Genomic DNA, 20828 nt, shown 5'->3' on the forward strand with positions numbered 1-20828 from the left:
AGGTGTACTTTGTGCCTCTGGTCGATAAATAATTGAAAATCCGTTCTTGTTTCACAGTTCTCTCTCTGCCACCGCCGCCGCCGCCGGTCTTTAATTAAAGGGGCGCAGACCTGCTAATTCTGGCGCTCCTTTGTCACACGCATGCTGAGAGCCGGGGTCCAAAGTCACACAGGACAACACAACACGCAATCTATTTTGGGACACTATCGCAATCAAACTTTAACAACCGCACCACGAAGGCAGAGGGACAAGACAAAGGGGCAGAGGGAGAGAAAGAGGACGGGAAGAGGCAGGTACGGAGGTTTTCACAATAGACCCGGTGCATTGTGCTCTAAGCTGCTTTGTAACTGTACTAATGCAAAACAGTGACCGAACGTTCATTTGTGCTCTACCTCCAAGCACATATGGATACGCATGGAGGATTCTACGACAAAAGAAAGCTGGATTCTGTCAAAATAAACCACGTTTTTAGTGCGAATATGGTCTTAAAATGTTCATATTAGCCCGCTCTACATAATCCTGCTGTTTTTATTTGGCTATTTTGTATGTCAATCAAAATGTGAAGATTAATAACAAACAAATCAGGCGCCTTCTTTCCACGAGGTTTCTCCCGTTAGCGTTAGCAACAGGTTTGATTGACAGCGTTGCTAAGTGCCCACTCCCTGCTAAAATAGCCTCACACCTGCAGATAAAGACACATACAAGTTTGTCTCATTCTCAGGATATGCACAGGCCTCATGTGAAAGCTCAGAACCTCCAGAATTCACTCCCTGAGCTGCAGCGGCTGCACTAGCACTGACTCAGCAGTGAGGATTCAGATCAGAAAGAGGCATTTTGGATTTAAGTGGATTTCAGCAATGACACTGAACCCATATGAGACTCGTTCTGCTTTAAAAAATAATTGGCTTGAGAACCAAAACAACAAATAACCAATAAATAGAACATCATGTCCAATGTTTTTGTAATTAAGAATCTGCTATATTTGATGTGAACATGTTTACCTCATATCTGGGGACGCAGATAGGTCAAGTTTATGAAATTTTCAATCAAAACGTTACACACAGTCAGTTGCTTTAAAGAACGGAGACGCAACACTGTCAGAGGGAGATTTAATGATTATCATCCCCAGATCTCTTGAGTGACTGCAGGGCACCTCTTCTGTAATAAAATCTCACTCTCGCTCCTCTATTCTCCCCTCCCTCCTCTCCCTCTCTTTTCTCCTCCCTCTCTCTTCTCTCTTTTCTCCTCCCTCTTTCCCTCCCTCCCCTACCTCTCTCCTCTCATCTCTCCTCCATCTTTCCCTCCCCCTCTTTCCTCTCTTTTCCCCTCCCTTTCTCTCTTGTCTCTTTTCTCATCCCTTCCCTCTCTTCTCTCTTTCTATCCCTCTTTCCTCTCCTCTCATCCCCTCTCTCCATCTCTCTCCTCTCTTTCTGCCCTCTCTCTTTTCTCTCTTTTCCCCTCCATCTCTTCTCTTCTCCCCTCTCTCCCTCTCCCCTCTTCTCCTTCTCCCTCCTCTCCCCTCTTTCCCTCCCTCTCTCCTCTCTTTTCTCCTCTTTCTCTCTCTCTCTCCTCTCTTCTCCTCTTTGCCTCCCTCTCTTTCCTCTCTTCTCCACTCCCTCTCTCTCCTCTTTTCTACCCTCTTGTCCTCCCTTTCTCTCCTCTCTTCTGCCCTCACTCTCTTCTCCCCTCCCTCTCCTCTCTTCTCCCCTCTTATCCTCCTTCTCTCTCCTCTCTTCTCCCCTCTTTCCCTCCCCCTCTCCCTCCCTCCCTTCTTTCCCTCCCTCTGGTCTCCCAGTGGTGAGGCCCCTGTGACCTCTGACCTCAGTCGAGTGCTAAACTGCACAGAGGACAGTGATCCCTCTGTGTGTGAGTCATTACAGTTGTGCGATCGCTACGGCGACGCTCATCATTCTGACTCAAATATGTGCGTGTCTCAGATCTGTGCCGTAGGACTCGCCGCCTCGCCGACACTTGAAGCTGAAACGAGCTCTAACGATGTTACAGCAGAAGCATCAGATTTGAACCAGCTTCACTTTAGACCTGGTAATTGGTCAAGATGTCGGAGGGTGAGGAGGGGGTGAGGAGGGGGTGAGGGGGGTAATGACCCGCACTGTGGCCTCTAGAAAACCAGCACATTAATTAGCATAACTCTCTCACTCTCTCTTCATCCCACTATCACTCTGCCCCTTCTCTCTCTCTATCTCTGTCTCACATCCCTCTCTTTCTTCCCTCTCTCCATCCCTCTCTCTCTATCTTTGTCTCCCACCCCTCTCTTCCTTCCCTCTCTCTATCCCTCTCTCTCTATCTCTGTCTCCCATCCCCCCTTTCTTCCCTCTCTCCATCCCTCTCTCTCGTTGTCTCCCACCCCTCTCTTCCTTCCCTCTCTCTCTATCTCTGTCTACCATCCCTCTCTTTCTTCCCTCTCTCCATCTCTCTCTCTCGTTGTCTCCCACCCCTCTCTTCATTCCCTCTCTCTCTATCTCTGTCTCCCAATCCCCCCTTTCTTCCCTCTCTCCATCCCTCTCCTGTCTCTCATCCCACACCTTCTTCTCTCTCAATCCCTCTCTCTCTATCTCTGTTTCCCATCCCTCTTTCTTCTCTCTCCATCCCTCTACATCTGTCAGCCATCCCACTTTCTTCTCTTTTATCCCTCTTTATCTCTATCTGTCTCTCATCCCTCTCTTTCTTCTCTCTCTATCCCTCTGCATGTCTCCCATCCCTCTTTTTCCTCTCTCCATCCCTCTTTCTCTCCATCTCTGTCTCCCATCCCTTTCTTTCTTCTCTCTCTATCCCTCTCTCTCTATTACCGTCTCCCATTCCTCTCTTTTTTCCCTCTCTCTATCTGTCTTTCTTGTTTTGTTCATTCCCTCTGTTTCATTCTTACTCGATCTATCTCTCCCTCATCCCTTTCTCTTTGATCATCTCTGTCTCTCTCCTCCCTCTGTCTCTTCTTCTTGACCTCCATCTTTCATCCCCCATCCTTTTCACTGCCTCTCACTCTCTATGTCTCTCGTTCCCTCCCTCTCTCTCCCTCTCACTCTCTCTCCCTGAGTCTGTAATTAGTGGATAACCTTGGATGGCTGGAGGAAGAGGGGGAGGAGGAGGAGGGAGAAGAGGAGGAGGAGGAGGAGGAGGTGGAGGTGTGGGTAATTGGCGTTGCAGGTTGTGTTACCTCTTCAGAGCTGACACACACACAACAATTATAGAGCTATATTTGTGTTTGTGCCATCTCACCTCTCCTCCGCTCTCTCGTCACCCTCTCTCATCTCATCTCCCTTTCTCTTCTATCATTCTCTCCCTCTTTCTCCCCTCACTTCTCCGGTCTCGTCTCCCCCCCTTCTATCTCTCGCTTTCTCTCTCTCCTCTTATTCCTCACTGTCTCTCCCCTCTTTCCTCACCTCTCCTTTCCTCTGCTATATCTTTATCTTTGCCTCTCACCCCTCTTTCTCATCTCTCTTCTCTGCTACCCCCTTCCTATCTTGTCTCTTTCCCCTCTCGTCTCTCACTTTATCTCTCTTCTTTCCCTCTCTCCTTCCTCTCTCTTCTCTCGCCCTCCTCCTTCTCACCTCCCCCCCTCCTCTCTCCTGTCTACCCTCTCTCCCTCCCTTCCTCCTCACTCTCCTCTTTCCCTCCTCTCTCTCTCCTCTGTTCCTCCCTCCTCCGCTCTCCCTCATCTCTCCTCTCTCCCTCCTCTCCTCCTCTGTCCCCCCTCTCTCTCTTCTCTCTCCCTCCCTGCTCTTTCCCTCCTCTCTTCCTCCTTTCTCTCCCCTCTGTTCCTTCCCCCTTCTCCTCTTCTCTCCCTCTCTCCCTCCTCTCCTCCTCCTCCTCTCTTCTCTCTTTTCAGTGCTGACACACACACATAACGTTCTAAATTCTAAAGTTATATATTTATGTGTAGTGTGTCTCACAGGTTTGTGTAAATAAGTCTGTCGGCTGAGCACAGGTGAAGACAGTTCATGTTTGTTTAACTATCATGTACTAACAATGATTAAAGCTATACTGTGTAACTGTTTTAACTAACTGTTTAGAAATGCTGCTTGTCTCCATGGAGATGTGATTGCTTTGTCTGAAATGTTCCACTGAATGCATATGTCATATATTTATTATATGCATTATTACTGTGAGTAGGTTTGTTTTGACCTGTAACTTGGCCTGGTGATGTCAGCTGTTTGTCTCCATGGAGATAAATAAATTTAATGTTTTACATTTGAGGCTAAACACAGAAATAAAACCTTCTATTGGCTTCCTTTGTGCAGAAAGATGAATTCTCACGATACTTGTGAGGAACTCACAAGAAATCCTGTCAGGCTCCTGGTGCTCTGGCTGCTGTGGTGGACCAATCACAGAGCAGCATTTTGGAGTGGAGGTCAAAGGTAAAGCTCCTAAACAGACTGATATAACTCAGTCCAGTGTTCTACACGTATCAATCTGATGTGAGCCAGGTTATTATAGTTGCCCACTTAAAGTACATTTCACCATTCAAAAGATATATTTGTTGTTATGGCAACAGTGGTCATTTATAATTAGTCTGAAGTTCATGGATTGTTTTGGGGTAAAATCCTGTCCAATAGTCTTTGTGGTGTCGTGTTCATTTCACATTGACATAACCATTAGGCACCGCTGTGAAACAATGACTGAGCGTCCCACATGGCCGGGCTTTAACTGTGATGTTTGTAAAGAAGGGCATGTAAAATGTTGCCTTGTTGGCCCGGGCCTGATTGAAGGAAGCAGCCTGCAGAGAGTAAACACACTGCACACATCGACACGGCGCACACATTGACACAGCGCACAAAACGACACGCCGCACACAACGACACGCCGCACACAACGACACGCCGCACACAACGACACGCCACTCATGACACAGTGATTGGAGGAAGAGAGACATGTTTCATCAAGAAGCACAATCAATACCAGCTCCACAGGTTTACGAACTACTCTCACACATCACACACACACATACACATACCCATACACACACAAGCATGCATACACACACACACATACAGACACACACATAGAGACACACACACGCATACACACTCCGGCACACCCCCACACACACACACACACATACCCATACACACACACACCCACACACACCCCCACACGCGCACACACACACCCACATTTGCATGTACACACACACACACACACCCACACACACACATACACACTAAAATGCTCTTTTATGGAGATTAAAAAAAATTAACCAAAAGTTGAAGACGTCATGCAGTGGGTACACAGTTAGTGATATATTTACTTGATACTTTGCAGTAACATCACACTGGGGGTGTTCTAGTTACCATGGACACACAATACATACAAGATTTTTAGCACAAAAGGTGAGAATGACTGAACAACTACTGGCTAATGCTAGCTAGCTTGTGACTGTCATTTTATGTGTCAGAGACTTGTTCACGTGCACATCACACCTGTTGTAGATCCAGCTAAGTCAGTTCTTTATGGTCAGATTGTGGTAAAATAAAGCTCTGATTAAAGTCTAACAAAGTATTAGACAGAGCAGTGCTTACAGTTAGCATCACACCCCCAGGGAATCTTGAAGGCAGCAGCTGTTAAGTAACAATTAACTATTACATTGAACTTTTTTACTGTAAAAGCCAGATCTGGTGTTGGTTGCTGTGAAATCCATATACAATGTAACCTTAGTTTTAACAATAATGACAATTTACCAATCTGCATAATAGTGGTAATTAGAGCATTTTGAGTAATACAGACATTTAAAGGTGCATTATGTAACTTTTCTGGTGGAGAATCTGCCACATAATAATCTCCTTTCAGGTGTCATTTATCTCCTCTATCTCCTTGCAAACAAGCAGGAAATGCCATCAGGTCAAGTTACAAGTAAGATCTATGGAAAAGAGACCCCGCCCATAGTCAGAATGCATGTTTTCCAAAATGAAAATGTAACTTTAATGTTATACTGTGGTACATTATAAGTATAACACTGTAACAGTATCACCATGGAGACAGGTGTCAAATAGAAACCCCCCCGGAAAAGTTACAGAAGGCTTAAAAATGACACAAATAAGACAATTACGCACACATAAGTGATAGTGAAGGAGGAAAAGCGTTCAGTATTCAGGTATGTTATCACTATCATCCAAATGTCAGGGTAAAAGGCACAATTGCGATTCAAATCAAAACAGCATAAATGGGAGATGCCTGAACAGCGGGCCTCGGTTGATTAAAAACTCACAAGCTCAGCACATTTACCTCTTGTCTCCCTGTAAGGTCAAGGATCTCGGTCGTGGTATGGATCAAAACTAGGCGATACGTGTGCCTTGTGTAATCTGCTCTGCCTTGCCGTCAGCAAAGTAGCAACAGCCCGAGGGGTAGACCACACCATAAACAAAGCACCGCGCCGCCGTGCATCTTAATGAGAGACGCCTGTATGCGCTCAACAGGGATTTAGCATTCATTCGCTATACACACCTGTAGAGTGCGTACAAAGCACTGAGGTTTACATAGGCTTAAGTGTCCTCTGCGGGGAAATTTAGGGAATCCTCCAGACACAGAGCCAAACCTGCGATAAATAAGAGTATGGTTCTTTTTTTTTTTGCGAGCAGTCATGTTTGTTTTTGACACAAACACAACTATACATCTCTCTGATTGGTTAATCCGCCTGTCAATCACGCTCTCTGAAACCGGGGAAAGAGGATGCAACTCCAGATCCACTCGTCTTTGTAAAGTTTTGTCAAAGCTCATGGTTCTGGCTGGACAAGTAAAAAAAAGCTCATACAACAGTTCAGATCTCACACCATATGAACAAAAATAAATCCCTACCAGACCTTTGGGAGCTTGAGGGTTCTGCGCAGTATGTTTCCCGTTTCAAGTACTGCTCTTTTCTGTTGTGTTCGATGTTTTTCATGGGGATCCGCTGTAGCCACTCCTCCAGTTTGGGGGTCACTGCTCCGAGTGCTCCGATTACAACAGCTACATAGCAAACTTGTTGTGTAACTTGTTGTGTTCGTATTGAAGAATCTTATTGGCTCTCACATTTGTTTTTTATTAGAGCCTTTTACATGGGGCTTTCCACATTTCCACCACAGCGGCTTTGCTCTGTTGTTTATCCACCACCACATGTCCGGTTGATTCATCACCATTCTGTCAGTCTGTATCTGAAGTCCCACAGGATCTTGGCTCGGTCCTTCTCCACGACCTCTGAAGATGTTTCTCACCTTGACCTTTAGGTCTCCAGTCTGGACGCACAGATGTTTCTGTGAACTGTTCCACTTGGTTATGCCGCTCCATGTATGCTTTCCCTGCAGAATCTTCCACCCTGCACATATGTGCTGGACTGCCTATGTGGCCTTAGTGTGCACGGCCGTAACTTGGGCTGGTAGAATCATATGGTTGTTCCCTCTAGGACAGATAAGTTAAATGCCATACTGTGGAACAACTCTGGCAAAGCAATAACATCTCCTCCATTGGACAAGCAGGTAGTAGACACTCCATCTAAATAGATATATAATACACCTTCAGTTATTTGTTTGTTTTTTGTTTGTTTGTTTGTTTTGCTTTACACTATTCAGTCAACCAATCAATTTCACTGTATTTGTCCTTGATGGTCAATTTAATCACATTGAGCAGTAAAATACAGTCATAATAGAAAAGCCAAACGCAAGTATCTGTGCAGCTCAACAGATTCAGTGTTAGGGCAGTTTGAGGTGAGTAACAGCCCTAAGGACTAAAGTGTCCTTTCTCTGTGTCCTCTCTGTCCTTTATGTCCTGAAGTCCAGGTATTCCAGCAGTGTCCAGGGGGAGCCAGGTGAACTCTGGAGACACCACAGGAGAGCCTCTCCTGAGCCTCACCCTATCCTCTGTTGTTTTGGTCGGTGATGAAACAGGCCATTCTCTCTAGAACATTTTCTGCAATATTTAGAGTAGAAAGTTGTATTGTTATAAAAAGTCTGCAGCATTTAAAAGCTAGCTGGGTAGTATAGCAAGGTCCATGCAGGGTCACCATGGATACAGGAAAAAACAAACTGCTCACATCACACAACCCAATAGTCGTAATCTTCTGTCCTTTGAACTGCACAAATTGCACTTCTTAGCTGGTCAAAATCCCCAAATGTTAAGTAAAAAATTTCACATAAAAATAGAAAAGGTCTAAAAACTGCTCAGTGTGCCAACCAGTCGGCCACAAGAGCAGCCAAACGCAACCATGGCAACCGCAGAATTGATTACCGTGAATATACTATAATGCACACATATATTTTAAGGTGGAAAAAGTCAAATCACCCATTTGACTATCTGTAGTTATTCTGTCTGTTTTACTGAAGTGCAAATGGAGTACGAGTAATAAAAAAGTAATCCCATGGACACTGGTGCTGCGGCCGCGTAGTAGGAATCCATCAATAAATAAGTGAAAAGCACTATGAAACAAACCGCAGGAGGAGAGTGGAGAGGAGCCAGAGTCTGCCCAGCCATAGTCTCAGGTAAAACCACGTCTGCTCCCCTCACTAAAGCATGAATACATCAGCTCAGACTGCACTCACAGAGGACACAGCAGGGTCGAGAACTAACAGCATCTGTGTCACTGCAAACACAAGTGCAGCTCTGAATAAGTCATAGCATGGCCTGTGTGGGATTACAATCAGAATGGAGAGAAGCGAGTAACCAGCCACCTATGTCATCTGTGTCACCTGTGTCACCTATGTCACCTATGTCACCTATTTCACCTATGTCAGCTATGTCACCTATCTCACCTATGTCGCCTATGTCACCTATCTCACCTATGTCACCTATCTCACCTATGTCGCCTATGTCGCCTAGGTGAACTATGTCACCTATGTCGCCTATGTCGCCTAGGTGAACTATGTCACCTATGTTACCTCAGCTATGTCACCTATGTCATCTCACGTATATCACCTATGTCACCAGTGTCACCTATGTCACCTATGTTACCTATTATGTCACTATGTCACCTATGTCACCTATCTCACCTATGTCGCCTATGTTGCCTAGGTGAACTATGTCACCTATGTCACCTATCTCACCTATGTCACCTATGTCACCTATCTCACCTATGTCACCTATCTCACCTATGTCGCCTATGTTGTCTAGGTGAACTATGTCACCTATGTCACCTATCTCACCTATGTCACCTATCTCACCTATGTCGCCTAGGTGAACTATGTCACCTATGTTACCTCAGCTATGTCACCTATGTCATCTGTGTCACCTGTGCCACCTATGTCACCTATGTCACCTATCTCACCTATGTCACCTATGTCACCTATCTCACCTATCTCACCTATCTCACCTATGTCGCCTATGTCGCCTAGGTGAACTATGTCACCTATGTCACCTATCTCACCTATGTCGCCTATGTCGCCTAGGTGAACTATGTCACCTATGTTACCTCAGCTATGTCACCTATGTCATCTGTGTCACCTGTGCCACCTATGTCACCTATGTCACCTATCTCACCTATGTCACCTATGTCACCTATCTCACCTATGTCACCTATCTCACCTATGTCGCCTATGTCGCCTAGGTGAACTATGTCACCTATGTCACCTATCTCACCTATGTCGCCTATGTCGCCTAGGTGAACTATGTCACCTATGTCACCTATCTCACCTATGTCGCCTATGTCGCCTAGGTGAACTATGTCACCTATGTTACCTCAGCTATGTCACCTATGTCATCTCACGTATATCACCTATGTCACCAGTGTCACCTATGTCACCTATGTTACCTATTATGTCACTATGTCACCTATGTCACTATGTCACCTATGTCACCTAGGTTACCTCAGCTATGGCACCTATGTTACCTATTATGTCACTATGTCACCTATGTCACTATGTCACCTATGTCACCTATGTTACCTCAGCTATGTCACCTATGTTACCTATTATGCCACTATGTCACCTATATCACCTACGTCACCTATGTTACCTATGTCACCTATATCACCTATCTCACCTATGTCACCTGTGTCACCTATATCATCTATATCACCTATGGCACCTATTTCACCTATGTTACCTATTATGTCACCTGTCTCACCTATTATGTCACCTGTGTCAGCTCTGTCACCTTTATCACCTATGTCATCTATGTAGGGTAACCTGATTTTCAACATTCAACACTGGGACATACTTGTGTTGTGATGTTGGGATAAATAAAATGGTGAAATAGCACATAAACACTGGCCATTCTCGACTCAGTATGGAATGAGGGACTTTTGTTGGTGCATTTTTTTCTTTGCCTTATGGTCATTGTATATATAAATGGACATAGCTAACTTGCTAGCCTCCGAGTTCCAAATAGGAAGTGAGCATGAGCGCACTTCAGCTCCATCAACTCCAGCTCAAATTCACTTTATATTAAAAACTGTCACTCCTCTCTCTGTAACTGCTGCACTGAGCCTCGTCATTTTGGTCTTAAAATGTTCGTATTAACCCACTCTACATTATCGGCTCCAAATTCGCCCCTGTAACTGCTAGCCTCGATGAGCTTCATTTGACTGGAGCTGAATGGAACTTCTTTTTAAAGTCTATGCGTCATTTTCAAGCATGATTTTCTGAATTTTAGCTAAACAAATGACAATATAGTCTCCTCTTTACTTTTGGGGTCAAATTGGTCAAAAAAGGGATACCTGGGACATGTCTTGTATAAAACTGAGACAAATCAATGGATGGTTTTGGATAAATCTGCTGGGACAGGGGACACAGGGCTCAAAACTGGGACTGTCCCGGGTAAATAAGCACGTCTGGTCACCCTACACCTATGTATAAGTGCAATTACATAACTATTTGTTGAAACGGTTATCTTGAAATTTACATTGGTTAACTCAGGTGTCTAGAATAAACAACTTTTTAGTAGTTATAGTGACCCGTTCAGTGTTCGTAAACAGAACGGGAGAGTTAGCGTCAGCATCCAAACGTCGCAAAGTATGAACTAGGGCTGTTTTGGTGATTAACAACAACTTAACCACACGTGAGTAACATCAGAGCCTTGTTTGAAATGGTTACCGTCTGTATAAGTGTTTAGCATAGTTTTATTGACGTAGCAATTAGCGTCAAAATTAGCATTATAATGGCTAATGATGAAAGGTTTGATAATTAAATTTTTGCTTTAGAAATTGGACATGAAAGTTAGATTTGGACTATTTCTTCTCAATGGGAAATATAATGAACATATAAACAACCATTTATCTGCGTCGACTATAAATGACAAAATGACAGTTTTTATTTTCCTACTTCATAAAAATGAATGGGGCGGTTTATATGGCAGGCTGTGTGCAGTAGTTAGAAGGGTCTACATGCATGGGCTAGTTAATTTGACTTGCTTTATAATTAGTTTTAACTTGGTTGAGTGCTTGTTGAATCGTGGATTTTTATATATATATATATATATATATATATATATATATATATATATATATATATATATATATATATATATATATATATATATATATATATATATATATATATATATATATATTCTGTCTGCTTGTAAAAATATGTTATGGAGGATTTTGACTGGAGTGTTGCCAGTAGAGTCCCCTGTTTTCAACTTTTTAAAATATTAATCTTGGTTAGACATCGTTTACCAATCTGCTCTATGGGGGGAAGAGCAGACAGTGAGTGTGTTGATACTTTGCAGTGACATCATGCTGGGGGTGTTCTACATGGATGTCAATGGCAGATTGTTCAGCAGCTTCCATGGTGACACAATACACACATTAGTAAACACAGCCAAAAAAAAAAAAAAGGTTACGATAGTCAGAAAACTCAATAAAAATACCAAGTGGATTGAAACAAAACATTTTAAGGAGTCTAATCAATATGAGTGCCCATGGACCTGTTTATGTGTTTGGTTTTCAACAAAAACATGACAGTGACTAACTGAAAACTGTTTGCTAATGCTAGCTAGCTTGTGACTGTAATGTGATTTGAGAGGGACTTGATTAACAGCACAAATCAGCTCACCTGTTGTAGTTCTTTATGGTCAGATTGTGTTAAAATAAAGCTCAGATTAAAGTCTAACAGAGCTTCAGACAGAGCAGTGTCCACAGTTAGCATCACAGCCCCCAGGGAATGTTGACGACATCAGCTGCAAGTATCAATATGACTATACAACTGCAAAACAGGCATGTGGATTATAATGGAACCAACAACACAAAGATTTGAGCCAACACAAATTGCAGCACATTGTAATTAGAGGGATGTCCAACCCAGAACCTTAACAATTCTGTTTATCTAACTTCAATTTGATGAAATAAAGTGAAAATCTGCTCTGTCACCCAACGCTCTGAATAAATTGGATCTTTCTGAAAAACTAATTCTCGTTTGAAGCCTCGAGAAATGGGCTGGAGGGCATTTTTCACTTCACAGACCAAACAGTGTTTTGTAAATGTGTTAAGTTCAAACTGATTTCAAAATGAGATTTTCAAATTTACAACAAAGATCCCTCTCTAACTTTTGTCTGCCACTGTAAAGTAATTTGTTCATTTTAGTGGCTTCCAGAGGTTTCTCTGAATCTCGAATGCAATGTCAAATGTGGAAAGTGATTTGGTGGAGTCCAAAGCTCTGCTCTCTCTGTGCACTTCATCTGAAATGTCAAATGTATTGTGACACATTTTTAGTGAGAAATCATTGTTTATAACCAAAATCTTTTTTTTTTTTTGAGCTTCTATAGTCTGAAGTAGGGTGCACTTCTTATATATACATATACACTACTGGTCAAAAGTTTGGACACACCCTCACATCCAATGTTTTTATTATTTTTAATTTTTACTACTTTCTCCATTTTATATACAAACAGGAGACATCAAATGTATGTTGTTTTTTTTTTGTTTTTTTGCTGGGGCAGGATTATTTTATATTCAAATCTTCAAAGTAGCCACCCTTTGTTTTGTCGAAAAATAGGTAGGGTAATTCAATTTAATTTCATTGTATTTATTTTTTCATTTATCAGATATTGCTTTCACAAACTAGCCACATAAATCTTATGGCTTAAAGTCTTTTAAACAATGGAGCTGAATAGTGACACCACTTTCTGAAGCTGTTGTGAAAAGATCATTTCCCCTTTGTTTATTTCTGCTGTCAGTTATCACAGAGATATGAACTATAAACCAGGTCAACAGCACTGCCATCTGACAGTTAAACTGAAAATCCCACCATAGAATTCTGACGCGTCTCCAGTTCAAAAGCCTCTGTGCACAGCAGCACGTCAGCGAGCTCACTGTGTCTCTCTTTATTAACATCGGCAAACAGAAAATAAACAACCTATTAAGTTCAAATTAATTAAAATAAAAACTAACCAATTATTATGTGGAATACTTCAGTTTTGTGGTGTTGTTTAATATTTATTATGCCTCAAATGTAGCATTAGTGTCAGCATTGAGACACAAACATCTCTCTTTCTAAACACAGAAGTGTCGTCCGGTGAAGTATTCATTTTACATGTGTGTGTTTAGATGTCATGTGAATGGAACCTGCTTCATCAATTAGAAGAAATTTTTGTCAGTGAACAAAATTAGCAAATTAGAAAATGCTTCAGCGCTATGGTACATCCATCCATCCATCCATCCATTTTCTTCCGCTTATCCGGGGCCGGGTCGCGGGGGCAGCAGTCTAAGCAGGGACTCCCAGACTTCCCTCACCCCGGACACGTCCTCCAGCTCCTCCGGTGGGACCCCAAGGCGTTCCCAGGCCAGCCGAGAGACATAGTCCCTCCAGCGTGTCCTGGGTCTTCCCCGGGGCCTCCTCCCGGTGGGACATGCCCAGAACACCTCCCTAGGGAGGCGTCCAGGAGGCATCCTGAGCAGATGCCCGAGCCACCTCAGCTGGTTCCTCTCAACGTGTAGGAGCAGCGGCTCTACTCCGAGCTCCTCCCGTGTGACCGAGCTCCTCACCCTATCCCTAAGGGTGCGCCCGGCCACTCTGCGGAGGAAGCCCATTTCAGCCGCTTGTATCCGCGATCTTGTCCTTTCGGTCATTACCCAAAGCTCATGACCATAGGTGAGGGTAGGAACGTAGATTGACCGGTAAATCGAGAGCTTCGCCTTCCGGCTCAGCTCCTTCTTTACCACAACGGACCGATACAGCGACCGCATCACTGCAGACACTGCACCAATCCGCCTGTCAATCTCACGCTCCATCCTTCCCTCACTCGTGAACAAGACCCCGAGATACTTGAACTCCTCCACTTGGGGCAGAGACTCACCACCCACCCGGAGAGAGCAAACCACCTTTTTCCGGTCGAGAACCATGGCCTCGGATTTGGAGGAGCTGATTCTCATCCCAGCCGCTTCACACTCGGCTGCAAACCGCCCCAGTGCCTGCTGCAGGTCCTGGCTTGAAGAAGCCATCAGGACAACATCATCTGCAAACAGCAGAGATGAAATCCTGTGGTTCCCAAACCAGGCCCCCTCCGGCCCCTGGCTGCGCCTAGAAATTCTGTCCATAAATATAATGAACAGAACCGGTGACAAAGGGCAGCCCTGGCGGAGTCCAACATGCACTGGGAACAGGTCTGACTTACTGCCGGCAATGCAAACACAGCTCCTGCTCCGGTCATACAGGGACCGGACAGCCCTTAGCAAAGAGCCCCGGACCACATACTCCCAGAGCACCCCCGATGGAGAGTATAGAGCTGGTCCAGTGTTCCACGACCAGGACGAAAACCACACTGCTCCTCCTGAATCCGAGGTTCGACTATCGGTCGGATTCTCCTCTCCAGTACCCTGGAATAGACCTTACCGGGAAGGCTGAGGAGTGTGATTCCCCTGTAATTGGAACACACCCTCCGGTCCCCCTTCTTATACAGAGGGACCACCACCCCGGTCTGCCATTCCACAGGTACTGTCCCCGACCGCCACGCGATGTTGCAGAGACGTGTCAGCCAAGACAGTCCCACAACATCCAGAGACTTGAGGTACTCAGGACGGATCTCATCCACCCCCGGAGCCTTGCCACCGAGGAGCTTGCCAACCACCTCAGTGACTTCAGCCAGGGTGATGGACGAGTCCGCCTCTGGGTCCCCAGTTTCTGCTTCCTCCTCGGAAGACGTGACAGTGGGATTGAGGAGATCCTCAAAGTATTCCTTCCACCGCCCGACAACATCCCCAGTCGAGGTCAGCAGCTCTCCACCCGCACTGTAAACAGTGTTGGTGAAGCACTGCTTTCCCCTCCTGAGGCGTCGGACGGTTTGCCAGAATCTCTTTGAGGCCGTCCGATAGTCCTCCTCCATGGCCTCCCCGAACTCCTCCCAATGTCGTAACGGTGCGGATAGGACCAAAGGATGCAGACCAGAGCAGTTTTAACAGTGTTTATTTACAACGGTGAAAATGCAGTCTTTAAACAGGTCACAAGAGCAGGTACAGGAACCAGGGAGCGGGAGACGGGTCAGGCGGGTGCGGTGCAGGTAGAGGCGGGCAGGACAGGACCAGGACGGGGATAGAAGCAGGTGCGGTACCAGGGCGGGCGGAGCAGACGAAGACCAGAGCGGGGAGCGGGTGACAAACCAGAGACCAGGACCGGACAGGAGACGAGACGAGCAGGAGACGAGACGAGCAGGAGACGAGACGAGCAGGAGACGAGACGAGCAGGAGACAAGACGAGCTGGAAGCGATACCGGGACTGGAACGTGGCGGCAGGAGCTGGGCGAGTAGAGGCAGGAATCTGGAGGGTGCATAAATCCAAATGAGCATTTGCCGGAAAGTACCATATAACAAAGCTTAGCAAGAAACATTCACGTTTTACACGCGGACGGTCTGGCACCGAGTGTAGACTGCCAAGCCTTCTTGTACTCAGCAGCAGGTGGTGGTGATTAGGCTGATGCACCCCAGGTGTGCACGGGAGGAGTCAGGCACTCCACCCAGCTCCAGACACACAGGTAGGGGAGGGGGAGAGAGCACGGGAGGACAGGGAAACTGACATCATGACAGTACCCCCCCCCTAAGGTCCACCTCCTGGTGGACCCCCAGGCTTGTCAGGATGAGCGCGGTGGAAGTCTCTCACCATGTCGGGGTCCAGAATGCGTGCCCTGGGCACCCAGGATCGCTCCTCCGGACCGTAACCCTCCCAATCGACGAGGTACTGGAGGCCCCTACCACGGCGACGAACGTCAATCAGGCGGCGGACGGTGAACGCCGGGTGGCCGTCAATGACTCGGGCGGGCGGTGGGGGATCGGCCGGAGGGCACAGGTCGCTGGTCCGGACTGGTTTAACCTGGGAGACGTGAAAGGTCGGATGAATCCGGAGAGACGGGGGTAACTGGAGGCGCACCGCCGATGGATTTATGATCCTCATGATCTTAAACGGTCCCAGGAATCGGGGGGACAGCTTACGGGAGTCCGTCTTCAGCGGGACCGTCTTGGCGGAGAGCCAAACCATCTGGCCAGGTTGGTATACGGGCGCCGGGACACGGTGGCGATCGGCCGTCGCCTTAGTGCGCGCTCCAGCCCGAAGAAGGGCCGCCCTGGCCTTCTTCCAGATCCGGCGACAGCGCTGGAGATGGCGCTGAACAGACGGGACGGCGAGGTCCCTCTCCTCCGTGGGAAAGAGAGGGGGTTGATATCCCAGCGATGCCTCGAAGGGGGACATACCAGTGGCGGAACTCACGAGGGAGTTGTGAGCGTACTCTATCCAGGGTAGGTGAGTACTCCAGGTCGCGGGGTTGGCGGAGGCTGTGCACCGTAGGGCCGACTCCAGGTCTTGGTTGGCCCGCTCCGTCTGCCCATTAGATTGTGGATGGAACCCGGACGTGAGGCTAACCGTGGCCCCCAAACTGTCGCAGAAAGACCGCCATACCTGAGAGGTGAATTGGGTCCCTCTGTCGGACACGATGTCCACCGGGATGCCGTGGAGTCGGAAGACATGACTGGTCAGCTGGTCGGCAGTTTCTTTGGCTGTGGGGAGCTTAGGCAGGGCAACGAAATGGGCGGCCTTGGAGAAGCGGTCCACAATGGTGAGAACCACCGTGTTCCCCTGGGAAGGGGGAAGGCCCGTCACGAAGTCCAAGGCGATGTGGGACCAAGGGCGACGAGGAACTGGGAGAGGATGCAAGAGACCAGAAGGGGGTGAGTGGGAGGCCTTGGCCCGAGCACATACCTGGCAGGCGGCGACATAAGCCCGGGTGTCTGTGTCCATCGTGGGCCACCAGAAGCGTCTCCTGAGGAGGGAGAGAGAGCGACCGGCACCAGGATGGCAGGCGAAACGGGAGGCATGGACCCACTGGAGCACCTGAGACCGGACAGAATCGGGAACAAACAGTTTATCTGGAGGGCCGTTACCTGGGTCGGGGTCGTTGGTCTGGGCCTCTCGGACGGTGTCCTCGATATCCCAATGGACCGCGGCCACCACACACGAGGAGGGGATAATTGTTTCTGCGGTGACCGGGCTATCCTCCAGGGCGAACTGGCGGGAGAGGGCATCTGGTTTGACGTTCCGAGATCCGGGGCGGTAGGTGAGGAGAAAGTTGAAGCGGCTGAAGAAGAGGGACCAACGAGCTTGACGGGGATTGAGGCGCCTGGCGGACTGGATGTACTCCAAGTTTTTATGGTCGGTCCAGACGATGAATGGTTGCTCCGCCCCTTCGAGCCAGTGGCGCCACTCCTCCAAGGCCAGCTTTACGGCAAGGAGCTCCCGATCCCCCACATCATAATTGACCTCGGCCGAGGACAATCGCCGGGAAAAGAAGGCGCAGGGACAGAGGCGGTTGTGGGGGTCGAACCTCTGCGAAAGCACGGCCCCCACTCCCGAGTCGGAGGCGTCGACCTCCACGATGAATTGCCGTGAAGGGTCGGGCTGGTGCAGGATGGGAGCGGAGGTAAATAGTCTCTTAAGCTTCTCGAAGGCTGTCTGCGCCTCAGGAGACCAGGCAAACGGCAAAGCAGGAGAGGTGAGTTTAGTTAAGGGCGAGATAACCCTACTAAAATCCCGGATGAAACGTCTATAAAAATTGGCAAAGCCGATAAATCTCTGGAGCTGTCTCCGGCTGGTAGGAACGGGCCACTCAGTGACAGCCTGGATCTTTTCAGGGTCAGCTCTTACTTGGCCCCGCCCCACAATGAAGCCCAAAAAGCTGACCTCCTCTGCGTGAAACTCGCATTTCTCAGCTTTCACGAACAGTTTATTCTCGAGGAGGCGCTGGAGAACCTGGCGAACGTGCTGATGATGCTCCTGGGGGGACCGCGAGAAAATCAAGATGTCATCCAAGTAAACAAAGACGAATCGGTTAAGGAAATCACGGAGCACATCGTTGATGAGGGCTTGGAATACGGCAGGGGCGTTGGTGAGACCGAAGGGCATAACCAAGTATTCGAAATGTCCCAGGGGTGTCTTGAAGGCCGTCTTCCATTCGTCTCCCTCCCTGATGCGCACCAGGTGGTACGCATTCCGCAAATCCAACTTTGAGAAGATGGTCGCACCGTGGAGGGGCGTAAATGCCGAGTCCAGTAAGGGAAGCGGGTATTTATTCTTTACGGTTATATTGTTCAGACCCCGGTAATCAATGCAAGGCCGCAGGGATTTGTCCTTCTTAGCCACAAAGAAGAACCCCGCTCCCACGGGTGAAGTGGACGGGCGGATGATTCCGGCAGCCAGGGACCCACGGATATAGTCCTCCATTGACTCGCGTTCAGGTTTAGACAGGTTATATAGTCTGCTAGATGGTAGTGGGGCACCCGGCAGGAGGTCAATGGCGCAGTCATATGGACGGTGGGGCGGTAAAGAGAGGGCCTTGCTCTTGCTAAAAACCTCCCCCAGGTCGTGATATTCAGCAGGCACCGAGGACAGATTGGGGGTGTCTGGGGACGGATCAGCGACAGGAACGGACCTCCCGGCCGGAGGGAGGGCGGACCGAAGGCACTTGGCGTGGCAATCGGGACTCCAGCCCGAAACTCCGCCCCTGGCCCAATCGAAAACAGGGTTGTGGGCGCGTAGCCAGGGGTAACCAAGGACCAGAGGAGAAGCGGAGGAGGACAGGACATGAAACTGACGGTTCTCTTGGTGGTTGCCGGACAGAATCACGGTGACAGGTTCTGTGATGTGAGTGATGTGCCCCAGAAAACGTCCATTGAGCCCCTGGGCATTTAAGGAGCGTTCGAGGGGCTCCAGGTAGACCCCGAGCTGCTCCGCGACTTGGGCATCAATAAAGTCCCTCTCAGCCCCGGAGTCGATAAGGGCGGAAACGCATAAGGTCTCTGTGCGAACGCACAGGGTGGCGCTGAGCCGCAGTCTATTAGAAGAGTCCAGGATGTGTTGCTCGCCCACCAGTACTCCCAGTGCTACTGGTGGGCCCCCCCTTTTGGCCGAACTGGGCAAGTGACCACATAATGTCCGCGCTCACCGCAGTAGAGGCAAGCCCCGGCCAGACGACGCCTCCGTTGACGCTCCTCGGCCGACACAAGGGTCCTGTCGAGTTGCATGGGCTCATCCGGCGGGGGCGGGGCAGCGCGTGGCTCCGGCGGGACCGGTGACCGGCGTCTCTCTCGGCGACGAGCCCGTAGGCGGTTGTCTATACGGTGAGTGAGGGAGATGAGGGTCCGCAGGTCGGGGGGTTCGTCCCGGGAAACCAATTCATCTTTCAAAGTCTCGTTCAGGCCCCGCACAAACACAGCCCGCAGCGCGCTGTCCGTCCAGTCCAGCTCCGCCGCATGTGTCCAGAATTCAATGGAATAATCCGCTACCGTCCTGGAGCCCTGGCTGAGAGTCAATAACCGGGAGGCAGCATTGTCCTGGTAGTGCGGGTGGTCAAACACCAGCTTAAACGTGGACACAAATTCATTAAAATCCAGGCTATCCACAGACGTCTTCATTAGGCGCGCCTCTGCCCACTGGAGAGCTCTGCCCCGGAGTAATCCACATATATATCGGATCTTGGTGGCCCCCGAGCTGAAACGAGAAGGGCATTGCTGGAACATGAACTCGCACTGGAACAGGAATCCGCGACAGAGGTGAGGTTGTCCAGCATACGGCTCCGGATCCGTGCCTCTCGGCTCCGGGAGGCGTGGCGGCGCTCCAGCTGCAGCAGGCGGGGTGACGAGGAGCGCGGCCACCTGGTGGTTAAGCTGTGCCACCTGCTGGGACAATGTCTGATTTAGCTCCAATAGAGTTCGAATGGATTGTTCATGCTGACCCAGCACCGCCTCGGGGTGAGAGTGCGTGAGGCGGCGCGTCTGGTCCGGATCTGAGCCTGCTTGGTCCATAGTGGCCAGACCGTTCTGTCGTAACGGTGCGGATAGGACCAAAGGATGCAGACCAGAGCAGTTTTAACAGTGTTTATTTACAACGGTGAAAATGCAGTCTTTAAACAGGTCACAAGAGCAGGTACAGGAACCAGGGAGCGGGAGACGGGTCAGGCGGGTGCGGTGCAGGTAGAGGCGGGCAGGACAGGACCAGGACGGGGATAGAAGCAGGTGCGGTACCAGGGCGGGCGGAGCAGACGAAGACCAGAGCGGGGAGCGGGTGACAAACCAGAGACCAGGACCGGACAGGAGACGAGACGAGCAGGAGACGAGACGAGCAGGAGACGAGACGAGCAGGAGACGAGACGAGCAGGAGACAAGACGAGCTGGAAGCGATACCGGGACTGGAACGTGGCGGCAGGAGCTGGGCGAGTAGAGGCAGGAATCTGGAGGGTGCATAAATCCAAATGAGCATTTGCCGGAAAGTACCATATAACAAAGCTTAGCAAGAAACATTCACGTTTTACACGCGGACGGTCTGGCACCGAGTGTAGACTGCCAAGCCTTCTTGTACTCAGCAGCAGGTGGTGGTGATTAGGCTGATGCACCCCAGGTGTGCACGGGAGGAGTCAGGCACTCCACCCAGCTCCAG

The 20828-nt window shown here is 48.5% G+C and overlaps 1 protein-coding gene across 2 annotated transcripts in view; it reads right to left on the reverse strand.

Annotated features, from left to right (window-relative positions):
* Positions 1-20828, reverse strand: part of LOC117372641 (leucine-rich repeat and immunoglobulin-like domain-containing nogo receptor-interacting protein 1) — a 246341-nt gene that overhangs the window by 192707 nt on the left and 32806 nt on the right. The window contains exon 1 of one of the 2 annotated variants that reach the window (XM_055222503.1): positions 6808-6841. The exons of the other annotated variant lie outside the window; for it this stretch is intronic. The gene's annotated coding sequence lies outside the window, so the exon portion shown is untranslated. Of the gene's footprint in view, positions 1-6807; positions 6842-20828 lie in introns of those variants that run through there. 2 annotated transcript variants of the gene reach the window in all.

Source organism: Periophthalmus magnuspinnatus, chromosome 6, assembly GCF_009829125.3.
Source record: "Periophthalmus magnuspinnatus isolate fPerMag1 chromosome 6, fPerMag1.2.pri, whole genome shotgun sequence".
Taxonomy (NCBI): domain Eukaryota; kingdom Metazoa; phylum Chordata; class Actinopteri; order Gobiiformes; family Gobiidae; genus Periophthalmus; species Periophthalmus magnuspinnatus.